The sequence below is a fragment of the Rhipicephalus microplus genome, chromosome 5 (genome assembly GCF_043290135.1).
Source record: "Rhipicephalus microplus isolate Deutch F79 chromosome 5, USDA_Rmic, whole genome shotgun sequence".
NCBI classification, from domain to species: domain Eukaryota; kingdom Metazoa; phylum Arthropoda; class Arachnida; order Ixodida; family Ixodidae; genus Rhipicephalus; species Rhipicephalus microplus.
Genome location: NC_134704.1, coordinates 188,071,780 through 188,093,442, shown reverse-complemented (window position 1 = coordinate 188,093,442; position 21,663 = coordinate 188,071,780).

Genomic DNA, 21,663 nt, shown 5'->3' with positions numbered 1-21,663 from the left:
CTATTGTCTTGGCAGTGGTGTGTGTATGAACAAATAAATAAATTACATGATAGCTGCATTCTATTGCTGTGGAATGTGGATATATGCCTGTATGTAATTGAAGCCATGCACCATTTTGTAGTAAGCCGCAGAAAACCTCAATAGCAGCAGCTATTTTTCTAGCCTTGCATTGTGGCAATGTTTGTTTTTGGAGGTTTCCTGTAGTAGCTGTACTGAGTGTCAATGTTTATTTTTGGAATTATGTATTAGATTTACTGATTGGGGAGTATGTTGCACCAATAGTACAAAGCTATCTTAATATTTTCTTGCCTTGCATTGTAATAATTTCGAGATTTTATGTATTAACTGTAATGGAGTAGAAGCATGTCCTCTGATTCTGACTCGTACAGAATTGACCAGTTCATATGTAAAAATATAGAAACATGTTTTTCATCTTTTTGTGTGGAAAGCAATTTGCTACGAGGACTGAATACTTTATTACAAAGTGCTCAAATTTTTAAACCTTTTCACATGCCATATGAATGAGACATAAAACAGGCAGCAATGGGGCACGACATCGCGCCAAGCATGGCAAGCTTACGATGGTTGCTCTTACAGGCTGCCATTTCGTGGATGGTGCCTTCCGTACATCTCCATCCGAATTGTGACTTGCCCGCTGCCCCTCTTCAGCTGCCGCCTGCTTCGGCAAACCGCACGCCAGTTCCGGTGGGAACAAACTACCCCATCTGGCAACCTGGAATCGCGGCACCAGGTGGTGGCACAGACGGCGCGGGATTCATAAGCCAGCCAGGAGCCGTCCACTTCGGGCACGACATCGCGCCAAGCATGCCAAGCTTATGTTGGTTGCTCTTACAGGCTGCCATTTCGTGGATGGTGCCTTCCGTACATCTCCATCCGAATTGTGACTTGCCCGCTGCCCCTCTTCAGCGGCCGCCTGCTTCGGCAAACCGCACGCCAGTTCCGGTGGGAACAAACTACCCCATCTGGCAATCTGAAATCGCGGCACCAGGTGGTGGCACAGACGGCGCGGGATTCATAAGCCAGCCAGGAGCCGTCCACTTCGGGCACGACATCGCGCCAAGCATGCCAAGCTTACGATGGTTGCTCTTACAGGTCAGTTACCTGAAAGGTGCCATTTGCTACAGAACTAGTAATTATGTCATAGTTGCGGTGTCATGCCCACCCGAATTCATAGATAAGATACAGCGTATGAAAGATGTTTCTTTTGTGAAGTGCCGCGCTTTCTGCTCTTCATTGTTACTTCTCGCCGGTGACGTGGAATCTAACCCGGGCCCTATGACGAAAACTGAAGCCGACACATTTTCACAAGCTCTAGACGCCATACGCAAGCTTGAAGAAAGCCAGGATACCTTACTAGCTGAATTGAAAGCTCTGAAAGAGAAGCATATTGAAGCCACCAAGGAAATTCAGTTGCTCATGGCTAGAGTCGCGGCCCTGGAAAGCACTACCACGTCACCACATAACACAGGTGTAACCGAGGCAAGTGCCAATGCACTGCGTACAGTATCAAGCCAAGTGACAGAAATTTTGTCGCGGTGTAATAACTCTGAAAATAGATTACGGCGCTCTAACCTTGTTTTCTTTGGACTGGACGATGAACCTAAGGAATACTGGGCAAAATCTGAGCAGAAAATAATCGACTTCTGCTCAGAGAAATTAGGCATCACTGTGACAGAACGGCAATTTGAACGTGTGCACCGAATAGGCAAATATACAGAAGACAAGCGGAGACCTATAATAGCGAAATTAGCCTTCTTTAAAGATAAAGAATAAATCCTGTCGTCTGCACACAAACTAAAAGGTTCCGCATTTTCCATACGAGAAGATTTTTCACTGGAAACTCGGCTGTCCCGAAAGAAGCTGATTGAATTCGCGAAAACGCAGAAAAGTGCGTATAAGCTCTCTGTGGACAAGCTACGCATCGCTTCAAAGACATACATTTATGACTCTGCGACGAACACAGTTATCGAATCTGTCAGATAGCTACAGCGTTGCACGCGCGTGCAGAATCAACGACCGAAACATGCTAATACCTCATTGTCGTTGTCAATCGCTAACACACGCAGCATTATGTCGAAGCAGGATTTGATATCTGCTTTTCTGGATGACAGTAAATCTGATATCATTGCATTCACGGAAACTTGGCTAAATCCTGGTATCAGTGACGACGAAATATTCACCTCAGCCAGCATTTATCAAATCTATAGGTGTGATCGCACTGGTAAAAGAGGAGGCGGTGTTCTAGTCGGCATAAGAAAAACCATTGCTTCATTTTTTATCAACACTAATTCTGACCTCGAAATAGTTCGGGTAGCTTGTACAGTCCCTTCCTCCAAAATACTCGTAGGTTGCTGCTATCGTGCGCCGGACTCGGACTCTTCCTTCATTAATATGCTACGTCACAGTATAAACAACGCTTCTGAAATTTTCCAAGCCGATATCATTTACTTACTAGGCGACTTCAACTTTCCGCTCATTGATTGGGCCACACTGTCATCGCCCTGTCACATGTCAACTGAATTTCTTAACTCTAGATTTCAACCTCTTTCAAACTGTTCTGAAACCTACACGTGGTACGAACACCCTTGATCTTATCCTCACGACCGCTCCGGAAACAATACGTAATACAGATTACCTGGACGGATTCAGTGACCATAATTTACTCCAAGTAGATATAAACATACCCCTTCCCGTAGCCGGTGTACATACAAAACAAATTCGAGACTATAACAAAGGCGATTATCAGGCAGTTAACACAAAGCTAAGGTTATTTTCCGAAAACACTCTCCTGCCGTGTTTCCACAATAGATCCGTAGAAGAGAACTGGCTACTTTTCAAACAAGTTTTGTGTACGTTAGTTGACAAGCATGTTCCACTGGTTAAAATCAGCAATGGTAAATCAAATCCATGGTTCAATAAAAAGCTTCTGAGAATGCGGAATAAGAAAAAACGGCTTTACAATAATGCTAAGTGCTCGGGTAGTTATTCTTCATGGCTTTAATGTAAAACCTGCATAAAAGCACATTGCACAGCTTTGAGTAAGGCTAAGGAAAAGTATTATTCTAATGATCTACCCACACTACTGAAAAACAACCCAGCTAAATTTTGGAAAGTCATAAACCCCTCCAGCGAAAACCAACACATCTCTTTGTTTGACTGCAACAACGTCCCTCTCACAGCTAGCCAGTGTGCAACAGCATTTAATTCCTTTTTCACTTCTGTCTTCACGAAAGAGAACAGTACCAACATACCCAACGTAGCCGAGTTTGATTACCAATTTATGGAACCAATAGATATTCAATTAGAAGGCATAATTACAGCCATAAATAATTTTAAGTTGGCGTCTTCATGCGGCGTGGATGGAATCAACTCAAAGGGGCTAAAGAATACGGTAACGGTCACAAGCAAAATACTACTTCATATATTTCGGCAGTCTCTCGAAACAGGCATGATACCGTCTGACTGGAAGCTGGCGAAAATAATTCCAATATTCAAAAGTGGAAATAAAACCTCATGCGAAAATTACCGTCCTATTTCCCTTACATGCATTTGTTGTAAAATTCTAGAACACATCATCGCTTCACATATTTACAGGCATCTGGAATCCAATCATTTCTTTTTCAAAAATCAGCATGGTTTCAGAAAGGGCTTTTCGTGTGAGACTCAGTTGTTTGAATATACCACAGAGCTTCATGCAAATATGGACAATAATTATCAAACTGATTGCGTGTTCCTCGACTATTCGAAGGCGTTCGACAGGGTTGCACACTATCGCCTGATATCGAAACTTTCCGCCCTGAAATTAGACTCCCGTACATTATCATGGCTTTGCAATTTCCTGTCGAATCGTCAGCAATACACAACAGTTAACAATTTGTCTTCTTCCCTATCTGACGTTTCTTCAGGTGTACCACAGGGCAGTGTACTCGCGCCATTACTTTTCCTCATATTCATCAATGATGTTCCGCAACATGTCTCTTCTTGCATCAGGGTGTTCGCTGACGACTGCATTATTTACCGTCAAATCAAGAACAGTGAAGATCACCTGTCACTCCAAAACGACCTCGACGTAATTAATGGTTGGTGTAGTGCATGGCTGATCACACTAAATGTCTCAAAATGCAAAGTAATGTCGTTCACACGTAAACCTAGCATATCCGAATTCTCTTACAGTATTAATCATTCCATTCTATCGACTGCAACACAATATTGGTACTTGGGCGTAATAATGACACCTAATCTATCCTGGTCCGACCACATTACGGCAATCTCAGCCAGCGCCTCGAAATCACTAGGTTTCTTGAGACGTAACTTGAAAGCTGCACCATCAGGCATTCGCAAATTATCTTACTTGACACTGGTTCGTACTCAACTAGAATATGCCTGTTCGATTTGGTCTCCCCATCAAAAATACTTAATTGACTCAGTGGAAAGAATCCAGAATAGAGCAAGCCGCTTCATTGCCAATAACTACAGTCCGCATTCTTGTATATCACAAATCAAACAGGAACTTTCACTCCCACTCTTGAACATTCGTCGCGACATTGCCCTGCTATCATTCTTTCATAAAATTACCCATTCTTCCCGAATCACCGTTACTGGTCTGCAAAAACCATATCTCACTTCACGTAGACTACACAATCATAGCTATTCCCGTGTATACGGCTCAACAAACGCGTTCAATCAGTCCGCACTTCCACGTGCTATCCGTCTGTGGAACAGTTTGCCTGACGACATTGCATCCCAGACAAACTTTGACACATTCCGTCATATCTTATCAAGCCACTTCACAAGCCTCAGCAAGTAGATGCCGTATCATAATTCATTGGTCCGTATTGGTTCATTTTTGTGATTGTCACATTCATGTGCGCGAGGATTCTGCCTTGTGGCCGCTGCATGCGCAGCAAATACAGTGTTTCGCCCACGGTTACTATGCGTGTATCTTTTGTACATGTTGAACTTTTGTACATGTTGGTGCTTTTTGTTTGACTTATTATTTTCCAATTGTTTCTTTTGTATTTGTTTTAGTTCGAGATGTATATAAGTATTGCGCCCCTTACTCAATTGTTTCTTTTGTACTTTTTCTCATTTTGAGATGTCTATATGTATTCCCCCTTGCTCAATTGTCTGTCTTGTATATTTTTTTCCAGTTTATTTGTATATATGTATAGCCCCCCTTACTCAATGCCCCCCATGGGGCCTGTAAGGTACTTTGAAATAAAAATAAAAATAAAATAAAAATAATAAATGGCATAGACATACATAAGTTTCACTCTGACACAAACACTAAAATATGTACCAAGCAATAGCAGGCTGTAGGCTATTTTACCTATCCAGAGACCCTCCACATGTATTCTGAACTATGTAACCATTTAGCCCGATATAGTTGCATAATTCACTCTTTTACGTTAGGATTAAGGAACATCAATCAGTAGCACATATACAACATTTGTATGAATTGGCTTGTGTAGACAGCAGAAATTATATAAATGGACTTGAACATGTGGGCAAGTAAGCTAATTACAAATGTAACTAAAAGGTTTTGGGAATATATCTTATATACTTTGGGATATACTTTATTGTCATGATATATACAAAATAAAAATTGTTTACTTCATGTAAAAGGACCAAAAAGTAATTGAGCTAAAAAACTTATGGTCCTTTTTAGACCCTTTTAATTTCAAAGGAATGTTATACATGTCTTACGTGAGTTATTTCAGAAAAAAATAAACCTAAAACTAGTCGAGTTAAGAAATTTGCATTTTTAGGCTCTTGATGTTTTCAATAAGATGGAAGCACACAAAACACAATCTTGAGAACTATTTGCTCGTATTCAACTTTTAAGCAATAAGTACAGCCAAGTACATTTCAGGAGCAAGCAAGCTTGTGTCACCCAAACACCATTGAACTATTTAAAGAAATGCATTGAAACTTGAACTGAATATTTGAACCAATTTTGTTTTAATACATAATTGCCGGAAATACATGGTTACGTACATGCATACATGCATACGTACGTACAACAAGCTGTTTTCAAAGGCTCAGGTGAAAGCACATGAAACAAAAGTTTTAGAATTATTTGCTCTTATTCATATTCTGACAAATAAACACAGCCAAGTACGGTTCCTAAATGAGCAAGCTTGTGCCAAGCCAATGAAACTCTCCGATTGACCATTTCAAGCAATGCGTGAAAACTTAAACTGAAAATTTGACGTAGTTTTGTTTCAACCACCTAGTACTGCAAAACCTTTCTTTACCTTTTTATAATAAAGTTTTATGTGCTTTTTTATTGAGGGAAAGTATAGGTGGATGAATGGCATTATTGAGGTCTTTCAGTGTTTAGAGCACAGAGGGCAGCTGCTACGTCAGAAGTGAGAGGCCTTGCCCATCGACCGTGTCATGCCCCCTTATAGATAGCCCAGAGCTGTGCCTCAAGATTCGAGGTGCATAGAGATCATTCGCACTTTTCCTTGGTAATCCTGGCTCCTTGTGCCTTGAGATAATGCCAGGCATGTGAGTGAGACTATAGGTGTACGTATCTCTCCGGAATCTAATTCAGGTTGAATTGTCTGATATATTTTTGTGTATTGTGTATATAATAGGAAGTTATTCACTATTTACCAGTTTAATGAAAGGATTATTCATTGCACAAATACATTTGAGTGATCTTTTGCACAAATATCATAACATAAATTGTGCAAATGTAAGTATGCATAAAACTAAGGTGATCACAAATGAAATTACTTCGATAATTATATGATATAATTATCTAATTTGCTGTATTATATCTTTGATCTCATGATATATACTAATTAAAATTGGCTATTTCTTGAGGTTGTGTACAGCGAACTAATAGAGTTGAAGAAGTTAAAAATTTGGGTACTTCAATACGAGAAAAAGTTATACTTGCCTAGATATTAAGTCTAATAAGTTCTATTCATGTTCTACATTAATTCTCAAGGGTGACATTGAGCCCTATGCAAGTCCTATAGATGGCCTCTATTCAGCCCCATTAGCTCCTATATTGTGCTTGATGCGACCTACATAGCATTCCCATAGCTCCTACATCCTACATACCCCTATATGTTCTTCCCAGGTCCCATTCAGCTCCTACATAGCTCCTACATACCCTTATATATTCTGCCCAGTTCCCATTCAGCTCCTACATAGCACCATGAGGGTCCTGTATAAGCCCTATATACCCCATTTGGTCCTCCCACAGCTCCTGTATTAACCCCTGTAACCCCTGTGCCATCGGCCATACCATGCTGAATGCGCCGGTTCTCGTCCTGTAACCCCTGTATTGAAGCATACGAATCCTGTATGAAATTATATAGGTTTTTTCAGTAGGGTCGTGCACTACTGAGCGACTGAGGCCACGTCTTTCTCGCGAATGTTATTCAAGAACTTCTCGCTAAAGGCAATCTGTTTCACCGCTGTACTACCGCATATCACCAGCAGACAAATGGCTTGACCGGATGTTTCAACCGCACTCTTGGCGACATGATTTCTGTGTATGTCTCCTCCGACCGCACTAACTAGGACCTTATTCTTCCGTAGGTACAACGTACACTTATAACATGGCACCCCAAGCGACGACAGGCTGTTTCTTCATTCGTTTTACTTTATGGTCCAGAGCCATCATATCCAATTGACCCCATTCTTTCACGCGCACCAACCCGACTCATTTGCGAGCACACCTGTTTCTGACGTGGCTGGATTGGCAGAAGAATGTGGGAAATTAACACGTACCCTTACAACATAAGAAAGGGCTACAGAAATTCCGTCACGACGACGGACGGCACTACGAGTTTTTGCCAAACTCTCTTTTGTGACTGTAGGTGCCTCGCACTGCTGCGCCAGGTACCTCTACGAAATTCGGCCGCGAATACCATGAACCTTACCGCGTCATATAGCAAACTACCTCATAGAACACCTGACGTCCACTGTGGACTGCATCGCCAAGGCTGCGAAATTGTACACGTGTATCGCCTAAGACCGTATTGCAAACTACTTATCCTCATGACATCTTAGAACACTTACTAGGCTCTGTCTTCAGCGAAAGTAAAACATTTAATGAAGTGGTGGCTCATGCAAATCTCGGCAGTCCCATCGCCAGCGCTAAACAGGAGGCGCTCGAGCCGGACGTTGTCGCTGTTCTCACTGGCGGGGCCTACGCTCCTGTTCTGCCTCAAATAACAGTTTTACTTGTCTGGTTGTCTCAGCTCTTAAATATAGGAGCGATATTTAAATCACTAAGTTATAATATTTTCTTAGGGGCTATTTTGTGAAACTCCATGGCATAATCTAAAAGATAACATCAGTCTGGACGTTGACGTCAAGGTTAGAGTGTAAATCATGAAGGTAGATTGCTAGTTGTGTTTCACTAGATACACCTCTTCGGGAACCATGCATTGAAGGCATAAATAACTGAACCAAGTCTATATTCATGATGTGAAATTAGATGACGTGTTTCATGACCTCACACGAAACACTGGTTAGTGTAATAGGTTGATAGTTTAAGGAAAGTTTTTATTACAGGCTCTGTACGTTAGAAGGGCCTTTCCTATATTCTAGTGGTCGATTAAGGTGGCGATGAAAAGAGACTATGAGAATAACAAACATAGATGAGCAGCAGAAATGCACTAATTGTTTTCAAGAAACATTGACCGGATTTCATCAGCGCCCAATGACAAAGAAAGTTTGATGTTTTGAATTCGAGATGATATACCGCAGATAGAGGTTGCAATACGTGGCTTTTTTCAATCAATGAGGCAGTAGAAAACTAAATAGGAACAAAGTGCATCACTTTTTATGTTATAAACAGATAAAAGGCTAGAAAAAAAATCACGAGAACATTGATCATCAGACAAAACTTCATCGAGCTGGTTTGTAATTTTCGTTGTGTGAGAACTGTGGGGATTACTTATTTCCGAAAACTATTAGGCTTATTTTCCAATAGTTAGGGAGGTTCAACAGTGACAAACTGATATTTATCAATTAGAGTTTTCTTCAAATAAGAACTCTCAGCAGCATGGTAATTTTTCGACGCATGAACAGTGTCTATGACTTCAGCTGTACAATAAAGCCGCTTCTTTGTATTTTCTAATCTTTGACATGGTCTTGTGCGCCATGTTTTTTTAAAGTTAGCGTGGAAGAAGTTCAACTTATTTAGAAGTTCAATTATTTTAGTTTTGTATTGAGTCGAGTGGTTCTCAACTTTGTATGGCTAGCGCCACGTGCATATAGATGACGCTGACAGCAGCATGGTCGGTGGAAGAAAAACAACGGTGTTTATTGTGGCTCGGCCTATATGGCACCGGCGAACGCACTTGAACAGACTGCGAATCATTGACGCGCATTCGTGCCGATACAGTCAGAACAGGTGCCCGATACATGTTCTCTTGTGGAACTAAACAAAATAAACACTTGGATAACAACCACTATTCACCACAGCTTACGTCACTTGGTTAAAGCGTTTGTCATAACGCAGTCTCTGTGGGGACCCCGTGGTACGCGTCGACCTTCCGAGAGCTGGCAGCGATGGGATGCCCGGCGAAGAACCATCGTTGCTTGCTAATAGTGTTGTTCCCTTGGGTGTTTCTGGAGATGTCGCTTCATCTGATTGAGCAATTGATTCTGAAGCTTTCGTAGGATCCGGTGAATGGAAGTCTATATTTTTGGGACTCTTGTCGTAGTCATCACTGCCACTGCTACACCGTTCCTTTGTCCTGAGGAGATGTCGGCAATGTTGCCGCAGCACGCAACGATTCCAAGTTTTTACCAGATAGAATTGCGGAGTAGTTTCTGCAACCAACTTTGCCCTTTGTGACCAGTCAGCAGCATCTTGAAGCCGGGCAGTTGTGCCTTTCTGTAGTACTCTCAAAGACTTGCAATCTTTGTCTGGGCGGTGCTTCGTCACATTTGTCCGGGACACCAAGTGAAAGTTGGGAAGGTTAGAACCAAGTCGCCTTCGTTGCAGAAGTTCACCTGGAGAATGCCCGTTTTCTAAGGGTGCTGATCAACAGGCTTGGAGACCCAGCCAGAAATCTCCCCTCGTCTCTACAGTTTTCTTTTTTCAGGATTCGCTTTACAATTTGCACACCCTTCTCCACCAAGCCGTTCGACTGCGCGCAACGAGGACTTGAGATTACATGCTAAAAGTCTTATCTCTTGGCAAAAGTGGTAAATTTGTGGCTACAAAACTGGGGTCCGTTATCCGTACAAACTTCTACTGGTACCCCGCACCGGACGAACATAGCGCTAAGAGCGGTGATTGTGATTGCTGAGGTTGTGTCTTTGAGGTTTTCGATTTCAGAAAATTTGAAAAGGCGTCGTAGGCAACGACGTACGACGTTCCAACATAAGAAAATGTATCAACTGCGAACCTGTACCAGGCACATTCGGGTACTTCTCGCACTCTTAGCGGTTCCTGTGGCTGCCGGTACGCTTATTTTCTGCTCGCCGTGCAGCTGTCTACCAGCTGCTGCGATATCCCCGTTTAATCCAGGCCAAAATATTGTTGGAGCCCTCTCCTTACACTTCTGCAGCCCAAGGTGACCAACATGAACTCTCAGCATGCACTGACGCATACTCTGCGGTAATACAACTTTACGACCCTTAAAGATCACTCGATTAACAACAGACAGTTCTTTCGAAAATGGCTTGAGTTCACCTGTTACTGGTTGCCCGCTTGCGAAACTTGTCATTGCAGACTGGGGGTAGCTCTTGAGATGCTTATAACCGTAGCAGCCGCTGCGTTTCCGGCGTCACCATGTAGCCCAAAGACCCAACGGCATAAACCTCGACGTCATTGTCAGAGTCAATTTTGTCGTGTCCAGGATCCGCTGTTGCCCGGGACGACATATCGGCAAGAACAAGCTGTTTTTTTGGGAGTATACTGCAACACATTCATATTTAGCCATCTCAAAAAGAACCCTAGCACCCGCGGCGGCACGTCTGCGATTTCTTTTCGTGCAATCTCTACTAGCGGCTTGCGGTAAGTTTCGATCCGCACCGTCCGTCCGTACACGAATTCGTGAAACTTCTCACAGCCAAAACATATCGCCAGGGCTTCCTTTTCGATTTGTGCGTAGTTTTTTCCGCAACTACTATGACCAAAGACGCATACGCTACACACCCCCATTCATCATTGTAGCTTTTCAATAACGCTGCGCCGACACCGTCTTTCGATGCGTCGCAGATTATCTTGGTATCTCGTTTGGGATCAAAGATGGCAAGGAAAGGAGTGGTGGTCAAAACTTGCGTCAATAATTTCCACTTTCGCGCGTGGTTTGCTGCTCATTGAAAGTCTGACCGAAACCTGTGGTGCAAATATGTACAAATTTCAAATCCGGATGGAGGCGTTCCATCGGCGACTTCAAAAAGTGGGTGGTCGCGAAGACGAGGGAAAGGGAAGAGCCAATGAGGGAAATGGAGGACTGCGTCATCATTTTGACGTCGGCTTGGGTACCGTATAGCAAAGTGAAAAGTATTTGTAACGTGTTGAAAAATGTTTAACTATTATTGCTCACTAATAAAATGTGTTGGCACTATTCAAATACATGTCTAAATTTTTTTAGAAGTTCGCCCCTTGCAGTCTTATAAACGAGGCAAACAATACGCTTGACAAGTCCCAGGGCTTCACTTGCTTCGAGTCTCAGTAGAGCCTGCCGACCATTCTTCACAACGAAAAACGTGACCATAGCTGTAGCATTCGGAAGTTTTATTTCGTGCGCACACGCTCCAAAACAACATATGGTACCGACGTTATATTCCCGCAGGACAGAACCTGTCCCATGCAATTTTCGATAAATTGACATAGGAAACAAGCTTACTTGTGATCCGGTGTTAACTGAGTTTTATCCCGCAGTTGCTAACTTCAGCCTTAACCATCAAATTCTTCTCGCGTCTCGCCATTACGATCTCTAGGATGTAAAAGTCCTTATCTTGACATTTGTCTGGTTCACTTACTACAGCCGACAAACAGCAACTTGCGAAGTGGTTAGGCTTACGACACAATCAACATTTCTTTCCAAATGCTGGGCATCGTTTGGGTTTGTTCCAGCGGTTTCACAGGTGACAGCGATGTTTTTCTTTCGCCTGTTTTCCTTTCTTTGGGGTTGACGGGTGCCCCGAGACCGCTTGCACACCGTCTTCGCTTTTACGCCACACTTCGTTTCACTGTGCTACCGTTTCCGCTGCCCTGCAAATTTCCTCCGCTTTTTCGCAGCATCAACTGGTTATGACGCAGCGTTTTTTCGCATAGTTTAGGATTGTGCGTGCTAAATACAGTTTGGTCTTTCATCATCCTGTTTTGCAATATGACAAAGTTACACTCGGCTGCTTGCTTTTTCAAGTCACGAACAAATCTTTCAAATGGTTCCCCTTCCGCCTGCTTTCTTGAACGGAATACATTGTCTCTCGTGCACTTCATTGTCAACTTCAGCGCAATAGGCGTCAAACTTGCTCACCATGATGCTGTAGTCGTTCTTGTCCTCGTTCGGCTCGAACTGGAAGTTGTTGGAGACGTCCAACGCGTCGTCACTGGTAATGCTCAGAAGTAGCGCTGCCTTCAATGCTTCCGTTTTTGCTGCTCCACTGTCACCGTTGCCTGGCAAAATAATTCAAACTTCTGCTTAAACCACTTCCAGTTTTCCGTGACGTTACCGGACAGTTGCAATGGCTCCGGTGTCTTTAGGAAATGCATGAAGTTATAGACACGGGGACGGTTTCTTCCGGGGTCAAAGGGCCGCTTCTGACACCATGCATGGCTAGCGCCACGAGCATATGAATGACGCTGACAGCAGCATGGTCGGTGTAAGAAGGACAATTTTGCCTATTGGGGCGCAGCTTGTGCCGGTGAACGCACTTAAACAGACTGCGCATCACTGACGCGCATTCGCGACGATACAATCAGCACACGTGCCCGATAAAAACCGTTCGGCTTTTGAAGAGAAGAAAAGAACTTGATTAGATCGTCATTAACTGCTTCATAGCTTTATCATATAGGCGATTGGTCTTAAAAGATGTGTGGTGTTGGACAAACGCGATTTGAAATGGTGCTTGTATAACATTGTGCTTACTAATTTTTTTAAGTAACTAATGGACCATGAGCAGCCAGAACTGTTTGGTAATATCAAACTGAAATTATTTGCTCCTTCCTGCGTGATGATTGTCACTTCGGCGATCGATTGCGTTGGTTGAAGTTGAGGCAAACGCCGATGAAGTTGATTGCTTCTGAATTGATTACAGTGAAGACTTAGTCACATTTGTCGACGGTTGGATAGTTCAAGTCACTGAGAAGAACAACACCGGTATCACTGTGTGCTGTAAGAAGCCGGATTAGTATATTTTCACGTTGTACCGTCACAGAAACCTGTACTTAAGAGCACAGAAGGACGTTAGGCTCGATCGACCAACGCTATTACAGCTTCAGTGTCTTTTTCGCAAGCTCGTTTTGTCTCTTTTGAAGAGCGGCCCATACGAGCCTGGCAACATCAATAGAGACATTACTTGCAAAAATAAACTAAGTGCATTACCCCTGTACCTACCAAAAATAGTTGTGATGTCACAACAAAATTACTAGATGAAAAAAGGAACATATACAATAACCAGTACAGTGTACAAATGATTGTTTACAATCCCCACAAGTCTACACAAGGGAGTTCAACGAATAGTCAGCGTTGGTAAGTGGTTTCATTCTCTAAACACGAACGACGCGTTTTGTGATGAATGGCCGGATTTGACAAGCCGTGTCCTCGCGAAGAACTTCGTAGTTTACTTAACTGAGACGGTGTAGGACTCTATAGAGGCGAAACTATCGGTGTAAAAATTTTTCAGACCTGTCCCGTTGTCGAATGAGAGTACACAACCATATTTGTTCTCCAGGTTATTAAGAAACGTGGCGATGACGAATATTGTGCCACAGCGAGTCCATCTATGCATTGTTGCTTATTGATTCGTTCGACTGCAAGCTTGCGAGATGTGCCCGCGAGTCTGATAAATTCATTAGTCTTCTTGACACTAATGTAGTGCCTGTCTGGTAGGAGTATGACATTCAGCATTGTAGTGCTCTCCCTGCCGTGAAGCAACCGGAAAGGTGTTAACTGTTGCGTTACACACCGGTCACCGCTTATGAGCCAACAGAAAAGTCTGGCTCATCTGCTCTGGACAAACACCTGTTATCACGCATGTGCCTTGATGTGCGTTTCCACCCCTTTCGTTCACGGCATGCCTTTATATTAGACTAGGCACCATGCTGTGGGGTTATTCCTTTGCACAGCTTTTTATGGCAAGTATGCCGCCTTAAATCTTACGTTCTTTTTTCTACGGCGTCTTCCTTTCTCCGCTTGGAGTCTGTCTCAGCCAAACCTAACAGCTGGCGGCAGTAGAGGAATGGTGGACCCCCGGGAGCTCTGTGGCAGCAGTCAGCAAAGCTTTGGCTTTGTACTCTAGTACGCTGGGTGTTATAATTTTCTGTAAGGGAAATAGGAAAGGTGGCTAGAAAGGACTTTTGCCACAGTTACGGTAGTGAACGTGGATTTGAATGGCTTGCTAAAAGTAGATTTGTTGGCCGTAGCAGATGAGCTCGCCATAGAAGTTAGCAATGCTATTCTTAAACCTGAAATTGTGGACGAAATTGAAGGCTGTGGTGCCGACGAGATTGCTGAATCAGTTAATGAAGTGCAAAGAAAACGCGAAGTGAGAGAAAAAGTGAAGTAACTAAACGAATGTCAATTAAAGCAGCTAAAAAGCACCCTGGCCAATGAGACAGAGCCGGGACGCATCAGTTATGACATGAGAGGTTTTCTTCAGCCCTTTGTTAGTGGTAGTGAAAGGTGGCTCTTTTTGACAAACTTTGGGTGCACTTGCACTGGAATGGGCTTTGAGCTGACGCCCTGGCCTCAATGACTTCTCAGTGTGTGGCCGCCAGAAGCAGCACAGATTCTAGAGAGGTTAAATGCCGAAGAAGCTGAATGTTACGTGGACTTAAACAGGGCTTTGTTAGCGAAGTACATGTTGTCACCTGAACCTTCCCGGCTGAAGCTTTGGAAATCAGTAAGGACGCCGAACTAAAGCTAGTACTCAGAGGGGTCGTACAGGCTAGCAAGCTTCCTTGAAAATTGGCTAAAAGGCGCTGACGCGTTCGATGGCAAACGCAAAATGTTTGAGAAGTTCTGGTTGTAAAGTTTTGTTCAACGCTTCCTGGAAAATTGAGTGGATTTTCGATAAGCTAGATGTACAAACGGCTCGCAAGCCAGCAGAATATGCAGATGACTACTGCACAAAACACCGTTTCTTTGACGCAAAAAAAGCACGCGATACTGACGAGGCTCTAACTCTGTTCAAAAAAAAATCTAGAATGTTGGAGAAAAGTAACAATACACAAATCAAAACTCTTTGGATTCGCATGTATACAAAGCTTTAGAGGCGCGGAAACCTATCATATGCTGTAAGTGCCAGAAACCAGGACACGTAGCCACGGGGTGTCGCGCTCCAAATATTTCGCCCGTGCAGCTTGTTATGGCACAGGGTGAAGGTTTGCTCCAGTCTTATCTACATGGAAGTTAATGGCTGAAAATGTGGAGTCCTGCGCGATACAGGTGCGACGTATGACGTAGTTCACTCTTCGCGAGCAAATTCTTGTGATTTCACGGATGATTGTGTGTGCTTGGGACAAGCATTCACAGAAGGCACCCTGAGCTTACCAGTACAAAAAGTAACAATGAAAGGGGCGTTTGGTGAAATTAAAACCGAAGCAGCAGCTTCGGGTAGCGTACTGCTACAGTGCTCATACTGCTACCAAACAGAAAGAAAAAAGAGTTGCTGAATGCAGGCGTCACACTCGATATGAACCCGGTAATGATTCTCACGAGGTCGATGGTGAGAATGACCCCCCACCAAGACTCTCCGCCACGTGGTGCCAATGCCCAGGATTCAAAACGCAGTCAATCGGATAATAGCAGGAACCAAGCTCATACGCGCATGAATCTGCCTACGAGGAAAGCGAGCAGGCGTTGTTTTTTATTACTTCAACGAGCTGTGATTTTCAGGTGTTATTTTCCATCAAAGAAACGACGTTGATAGAGGAACAAAAATCTGATTTACCCTCCGACAAATGACGCTGAAGTGTTAAAAGCAAGGCGCCGACAAAGGTTCAATTTTTGAATGAAAAAGCATTTTGTATCGTGAGCTTTTGTGCATGAAAAGCACGAGCGTAGGCCAAATCGTGGTCCCGCTGATGTACCACGAAACATTCTAGAACTTTCTCATCGAGCAGTCTGGTGAGGTCAGCTTGGAATTAACAAGAGAAAAGTGACACTGCTGAGTAAATATCGCTGGCCGAGCTGTTTTAAAGACGTGAAGCAGTTCATTCATACTAGTGATGTTTGTCAGCGAACTGGCAAACCACACGAGACACAAAAGGCGCCTCTGGCTGCAGTTCCTTTAATCTCTGGGTCGTTTCGTCGAGTCGTAGTTGACATTGTGGAGCCCTTGGCGGTGGTGAAGTCGGGATATGAATATCTTTCAACGATGCTGTTCCCTGCAACTAAAATTTTTGAGGCATTGCCGGTGCGTTGTCTTATATCGGCAGAAGTAGTAGATGCCCTTCTTTTGATCTATTCTCGCGTGGGTTTTCCGAGCTAAATACAATACAATCTAGGCAGTGTCTTCACAAGTGAGTTAACAACCACCTTTCTTAACAAGTGCTGTATCAAGATACACCACAGCTCTAGTCAGCATCCATAAAGCAACAGTGTAGAAAGATTTATTCTCTAATGAAGCAGGTATTGCAAGCATTGTGTTATGAGCGAAAAAACGAATGGGACACTGCGTTACCAACTATGCTTTTAGCATTATGTTCAGTAGCACATGCATGTACAGGTTTTAGACAAGTGGAGCTTGTGTACTGAAGGACGCTGTGCTTCACGCTATGGCAAGTTCCTGGACACTGGGAAGGTAAGAGTAGTGATCCAACTGTAGTAGAGTATCCTTGCAACCTACTTCAGCGCTTGTACGACACACAGGCTCTGGTGGAAGCTAATATGCTTGAAGCGGTGACAAAAGAAAAAAGCGTTACGATAAAAAAAATTCCGCTATATCTACGAAGTGAATGATGATGAGTGGGCGAAGCTCCGGAGGTAAACCTGGTAAACCATGAATCCTCTGTACATTTTGCCCACTCGATTTTATTACATCGCTCCTCCTAGCGTACGTCGCCGCACTGAATCGAACGATTGCCTTCACCCAATGACACGCGCCATATGTGACATCATTCCTATTTTATAAGATCTCGCGTCTTTCATCAACTACAAGTACCGCTTTCTAGTTTATAACATCTTGCATCTTTTCATCATCAGCTACAAGTACCATCATCTAGTAAACACTACAAGAACTAAACGAGAGGTGGCTACATACAGGAGACGGTACCGCCATCTAGTGAACACTGCAAGAACTAAACTAGAGGTGGCTACATACAGGCTACAGGGGACGCACAGCCCACGCCCTAAGGAGCTTCGCCCCTAAAACGGCAGAATGCGCCAGTTTCACGTGGAGCAAAGTGTGGTCATGTTGCGTACTTCTAAAGCTAACAAGCTGGAGGAACACTGGGAATGCCCCGGGACGATAAAAATAACTGTCCGTCACAAACTGCGTAGTTAAACTGCCAGGTCGTAGAAAACAAGTACCTATCACAGCAACCCCATTCAGCTATAAGTAGAGAGAGTGTAACTTGCCAATTTAGTGTTGAATCAACCCGAAGAAGTAGCAGCTGAAATTCCTGATATTCCTTCCTGAACTTCTTGATAGCTGACTGATTCAGCAGATTTATAGCAGAGCACAGACAATGATTTTCAAAGGTTCCCGATAGTACCACTCCGACGACGCGCGACATAAAGCTTATAGCTGAAGGTCACTAACCAACGTTGCACAGTAGGAGACAATGTAAAGCGTACAGATGTTCACAACGGCTTGTAAGGTTGATGACAGCAGCAGTCGATCGAATGCTGGCGCTCAAGGTGGCCGAACGAGGTGAAGGAACCTTCATCTCTCCAATGATAATTGTACAAACGAATGGTAAAGAACCGCGGCCTTGTATCAATCACCGCAAACTTAACTTGACTGTTATCAAAGTGTATCCCTTACCGCACGTAGAAGACTGCCTTGAGAAGGCGAGCCAAGCGAAGTTCATCTCTACGCTTGATCTGCTGCGAGGGTACTGGCAAGTGCCGCTGAGAGAACGTGCGAGTTAACTGGCTGCTTTCGTGACTTTTTTCAGCAATTTCCGCCTTTTGGTTTTTCCATTCAGCCTTTAAAATGCCCCCTTCGCCTTTTCGAGACCTATGGATCAGCTGCTAGCCGGAGCAGAGGCATTCGCACTACCACATCTGGAACGTGTCACAGTATTCCACACTACTTTGCCAGAGCACGTTAATCATCTGCTGGAGGTTCTAAGTAGGCTTGGTGAGACTGGCCTAACCGAAAATCCCAGAAGTGCAAACTAGGTCGCTCGGAAGTCGACTACCTACGTCACAGTTTGGGTCTAGGGTTTTGAAGCCCACTTATTATAAAGATTGTGCCTATCAAGGATTTCCCTCAGCCAGAAACGAAAACGGAGCTGCGTACTTTTTGGGTATTGCCACGTTCCATTTCCCAAGTTTTTGTTATCATCCCAAAACACCACACGATTCTGAGCGCAAACCGCGCTTGCAGTTTTCGAGAAGGTTCCGGACTGTAGTAGATCATTTCGATAAGATCACGCCCAATGTGCGAATGGTACAGATTGTTCTGGAACCTACGCAACCGCCAGCGATAACGCCAGAACATTCGACGGCAAGAGTATAAATGCCGACGCGCTTCGCCACTTGTCAGTTGTTGAACGAAGGCCGACGCTCCGTTCGCCGCTATCAGTCCGAGACTGCTATCTGTGCAAGACTGCCGCTGTAATTGGACTTTCCGTTTACTGGGCACAGGTTCGCCCAAATAAACAGTTAAATCCCAACACGAAGTCTCCTGTCTTCGGCCACGTCACGACCCCGTGACATCTGTGGAGGTGCTGCTTCGTTCATGTACCGGACGCCCCCGTCAAGCCGTGAACCCAGCCCACGTCGCGGAGAAGACACCGACGCCAACCAAGAGCAGCGAACAAGCCGCGGACAGCAAGGTCTCCCACCGGAGTACGAGCTTCTACAAGACAAGGTGCGGAAGGCCAAGGCCATGACCTCTACTGCAGCGACAATGACATCCGGAGCGTTCAGCCCGCGATCGTTATTCATCAACCCAGGGAACCACCAACGTTTCATGGGTCATCGTAGACCCGGAATTTCGGCTAGAAACATACGACCGTGTGGCCGCCCTCAACCACTGGGACAACGAAGAAAAGCTCCGTCGTGTGTACTTCTACCTGGAAGACACCGCAAGGACCTGGCTAGAGAATCGGGAGTCCACGCTCCAAACGTGGGATGTCTTCTGTGGCGCATTTCTGCAAATGTTCGCGAGCATCGCTCGCAAAGAGAGGGCCGCTGCTCTACTAGAGACCCGGGTTCAGCTACAAAATGAAAAGGTTGGAATTTTCACAGAGGAGATGACCCGCCTATTTCGTCACGCTGACCCAGACATGCCTGAGGCAAAGAAAGTTCGTTTCCTTATGCGAGGGGTCAACAGGAGCTCTTCGCGGGACTAATGAGGAATCCACCGAACACCGTCCAAGAATTTGTATCCGAGGCGACCACCATCGAAAAAACCCTGGACATGCGCACGAGACAGTATAATCGTCGCCTGACTCCAGAATGCGCTGCTGCTCAAGCCAGTGACACTGAAAACCTGTGTGAAACGATCCGAGCGATCGTGCGGGAATAGCTGCGCAAACTGTTGCCTACGGCGCAACCTCAAGTGGATTCAATCGCCGAAATTGTGCGAGAAGAAGTTCGGCAATCGTTTCGAATTCCCCAAACACCGCTGCCCGAGCCAGAAACTATGAGCTACGCCGGTACAGTGTGCCACAACGCTTCTCCTCGTCCACGCCAAAACGCCGCCCTGTCGCACTTCCGTCGCCAGACACCATGCCTTGAATGTGCTGGAAGAACAAGTCACCATTCCGCCTCGCTCAAGCGTCATTATTTCAGTCGGCGCTCATAAATCACCTGACTTGGAAGGCTTCGTTGAAGGCAGTCAGCATCTGTTGGTCACCCGAAATATTTGCGTCGCAAGAGGAATTGCAGAGCTGCGGGGAGGCAAAGCAACGGTTATTGTCACGGGGTCGTGACGTGTCCGAAAACAGGAGACTTCGTGTTGGGATTTAAGTGTTTATTTGGGCGAACCTGTGCCCAGTAAACGGAAAGTCCAACTACAGCGGCAGTCTTGCACAGATAGCAGTCTCGGACTGATAGCGGCGAACGGAGCGTCGGCCTTCGTTCAACAACTGACAAGCGGCGAAGCGCGTCGGCATTTATACTCTTGCCGTCGAATGTTCTGGCGTTATCGCTGGCAGTGGCGTAGGTTCTAGAACAATCTGTACCGTTCGCACATTGGGCGTGATCTTATCGAAATGATCTACTACAGTCCGGAACCTTCTCGAAAACTGCAGGCGCGGTTTGCGCTGAGAATCGTGTGGTGTTTTGGGATGATAACAAAAACTTGGGAAATGGAACGTGGCCTTATGGTAGGCTACTATACCAACACTATATGAAGTGTTTTTCTCGGGTCACCAGCCCCCTTACAGACGCGCTGAAAAAACACGCTCCTAATCGCGTAAAATGGGACAAAGAAAAAAAGCTGCGTTTAATTTGAAGGTAGTTCTCACCGTCAAGCCCGTCATGGCAATCCCAGACCACACTTTTTTGTGCAGTGTGACGCAAGCTAAAAAGGACTGCGTTTAGTTTTGAGTCAGGAAGATTGATTTGATTGATATATGGGGCTTAACGTCCCAAAACCACCATATGTATATGAGAGACGCCGTAGTGGAGAACTCCGGAAATTTCGACCATCTGGGGTTCTTTAACGTGCACCCAAATCTGAGCACACGGGCCTACACCGTTTCCGCCTGCATCGGAAATGCAGTCGCCGCCGCTTGAGTCAGGAAGACGAGCACGGTCATGAGCACCACATTTCGTACGTAAGGTGAAAGTTGTCGGTTTGCGAACAAGCTTTCAGCACCACAGAAGAATAATGCGCGTGTCTCGTTTCGCCTCTAGAAAAAAAACTTTCTTGTTATTTGGCTGGTTCTCAATTAATTTTCATCACGGATCATCGGCCACCCACATGGCTTCAACTTATGTGCAACCGAAACGGTAGGTTTCAACGTTGGAGCATCAGTTTGCAACCATGCTCGTTTACGGTGAAACATATGAAAAGATTGCTGCACGCAAATTCAGATGGTCTGAGAAGGGCTTTCCCTCCTGTGTGTCGGTCGGCACAGTAGCGCTAAAGCCTCGATTAAGAACTTATATATAACTGTAACTGTCGCAAGTGCTCGCAGTGAATTTTGTGTCCAATAGGATAGTTTACAAAACACTCTGCGTATGAGAGGCTTGCCTGGGCGAGCTAGGCAGTTGTTTGTGGGGTTCCCGGGGGTGGTTGCTGTTTCGCCTATGCCCAAGACCCTGGCCTGGGGCTCTTGAAATCGGCGACGCCGGCAGTTTT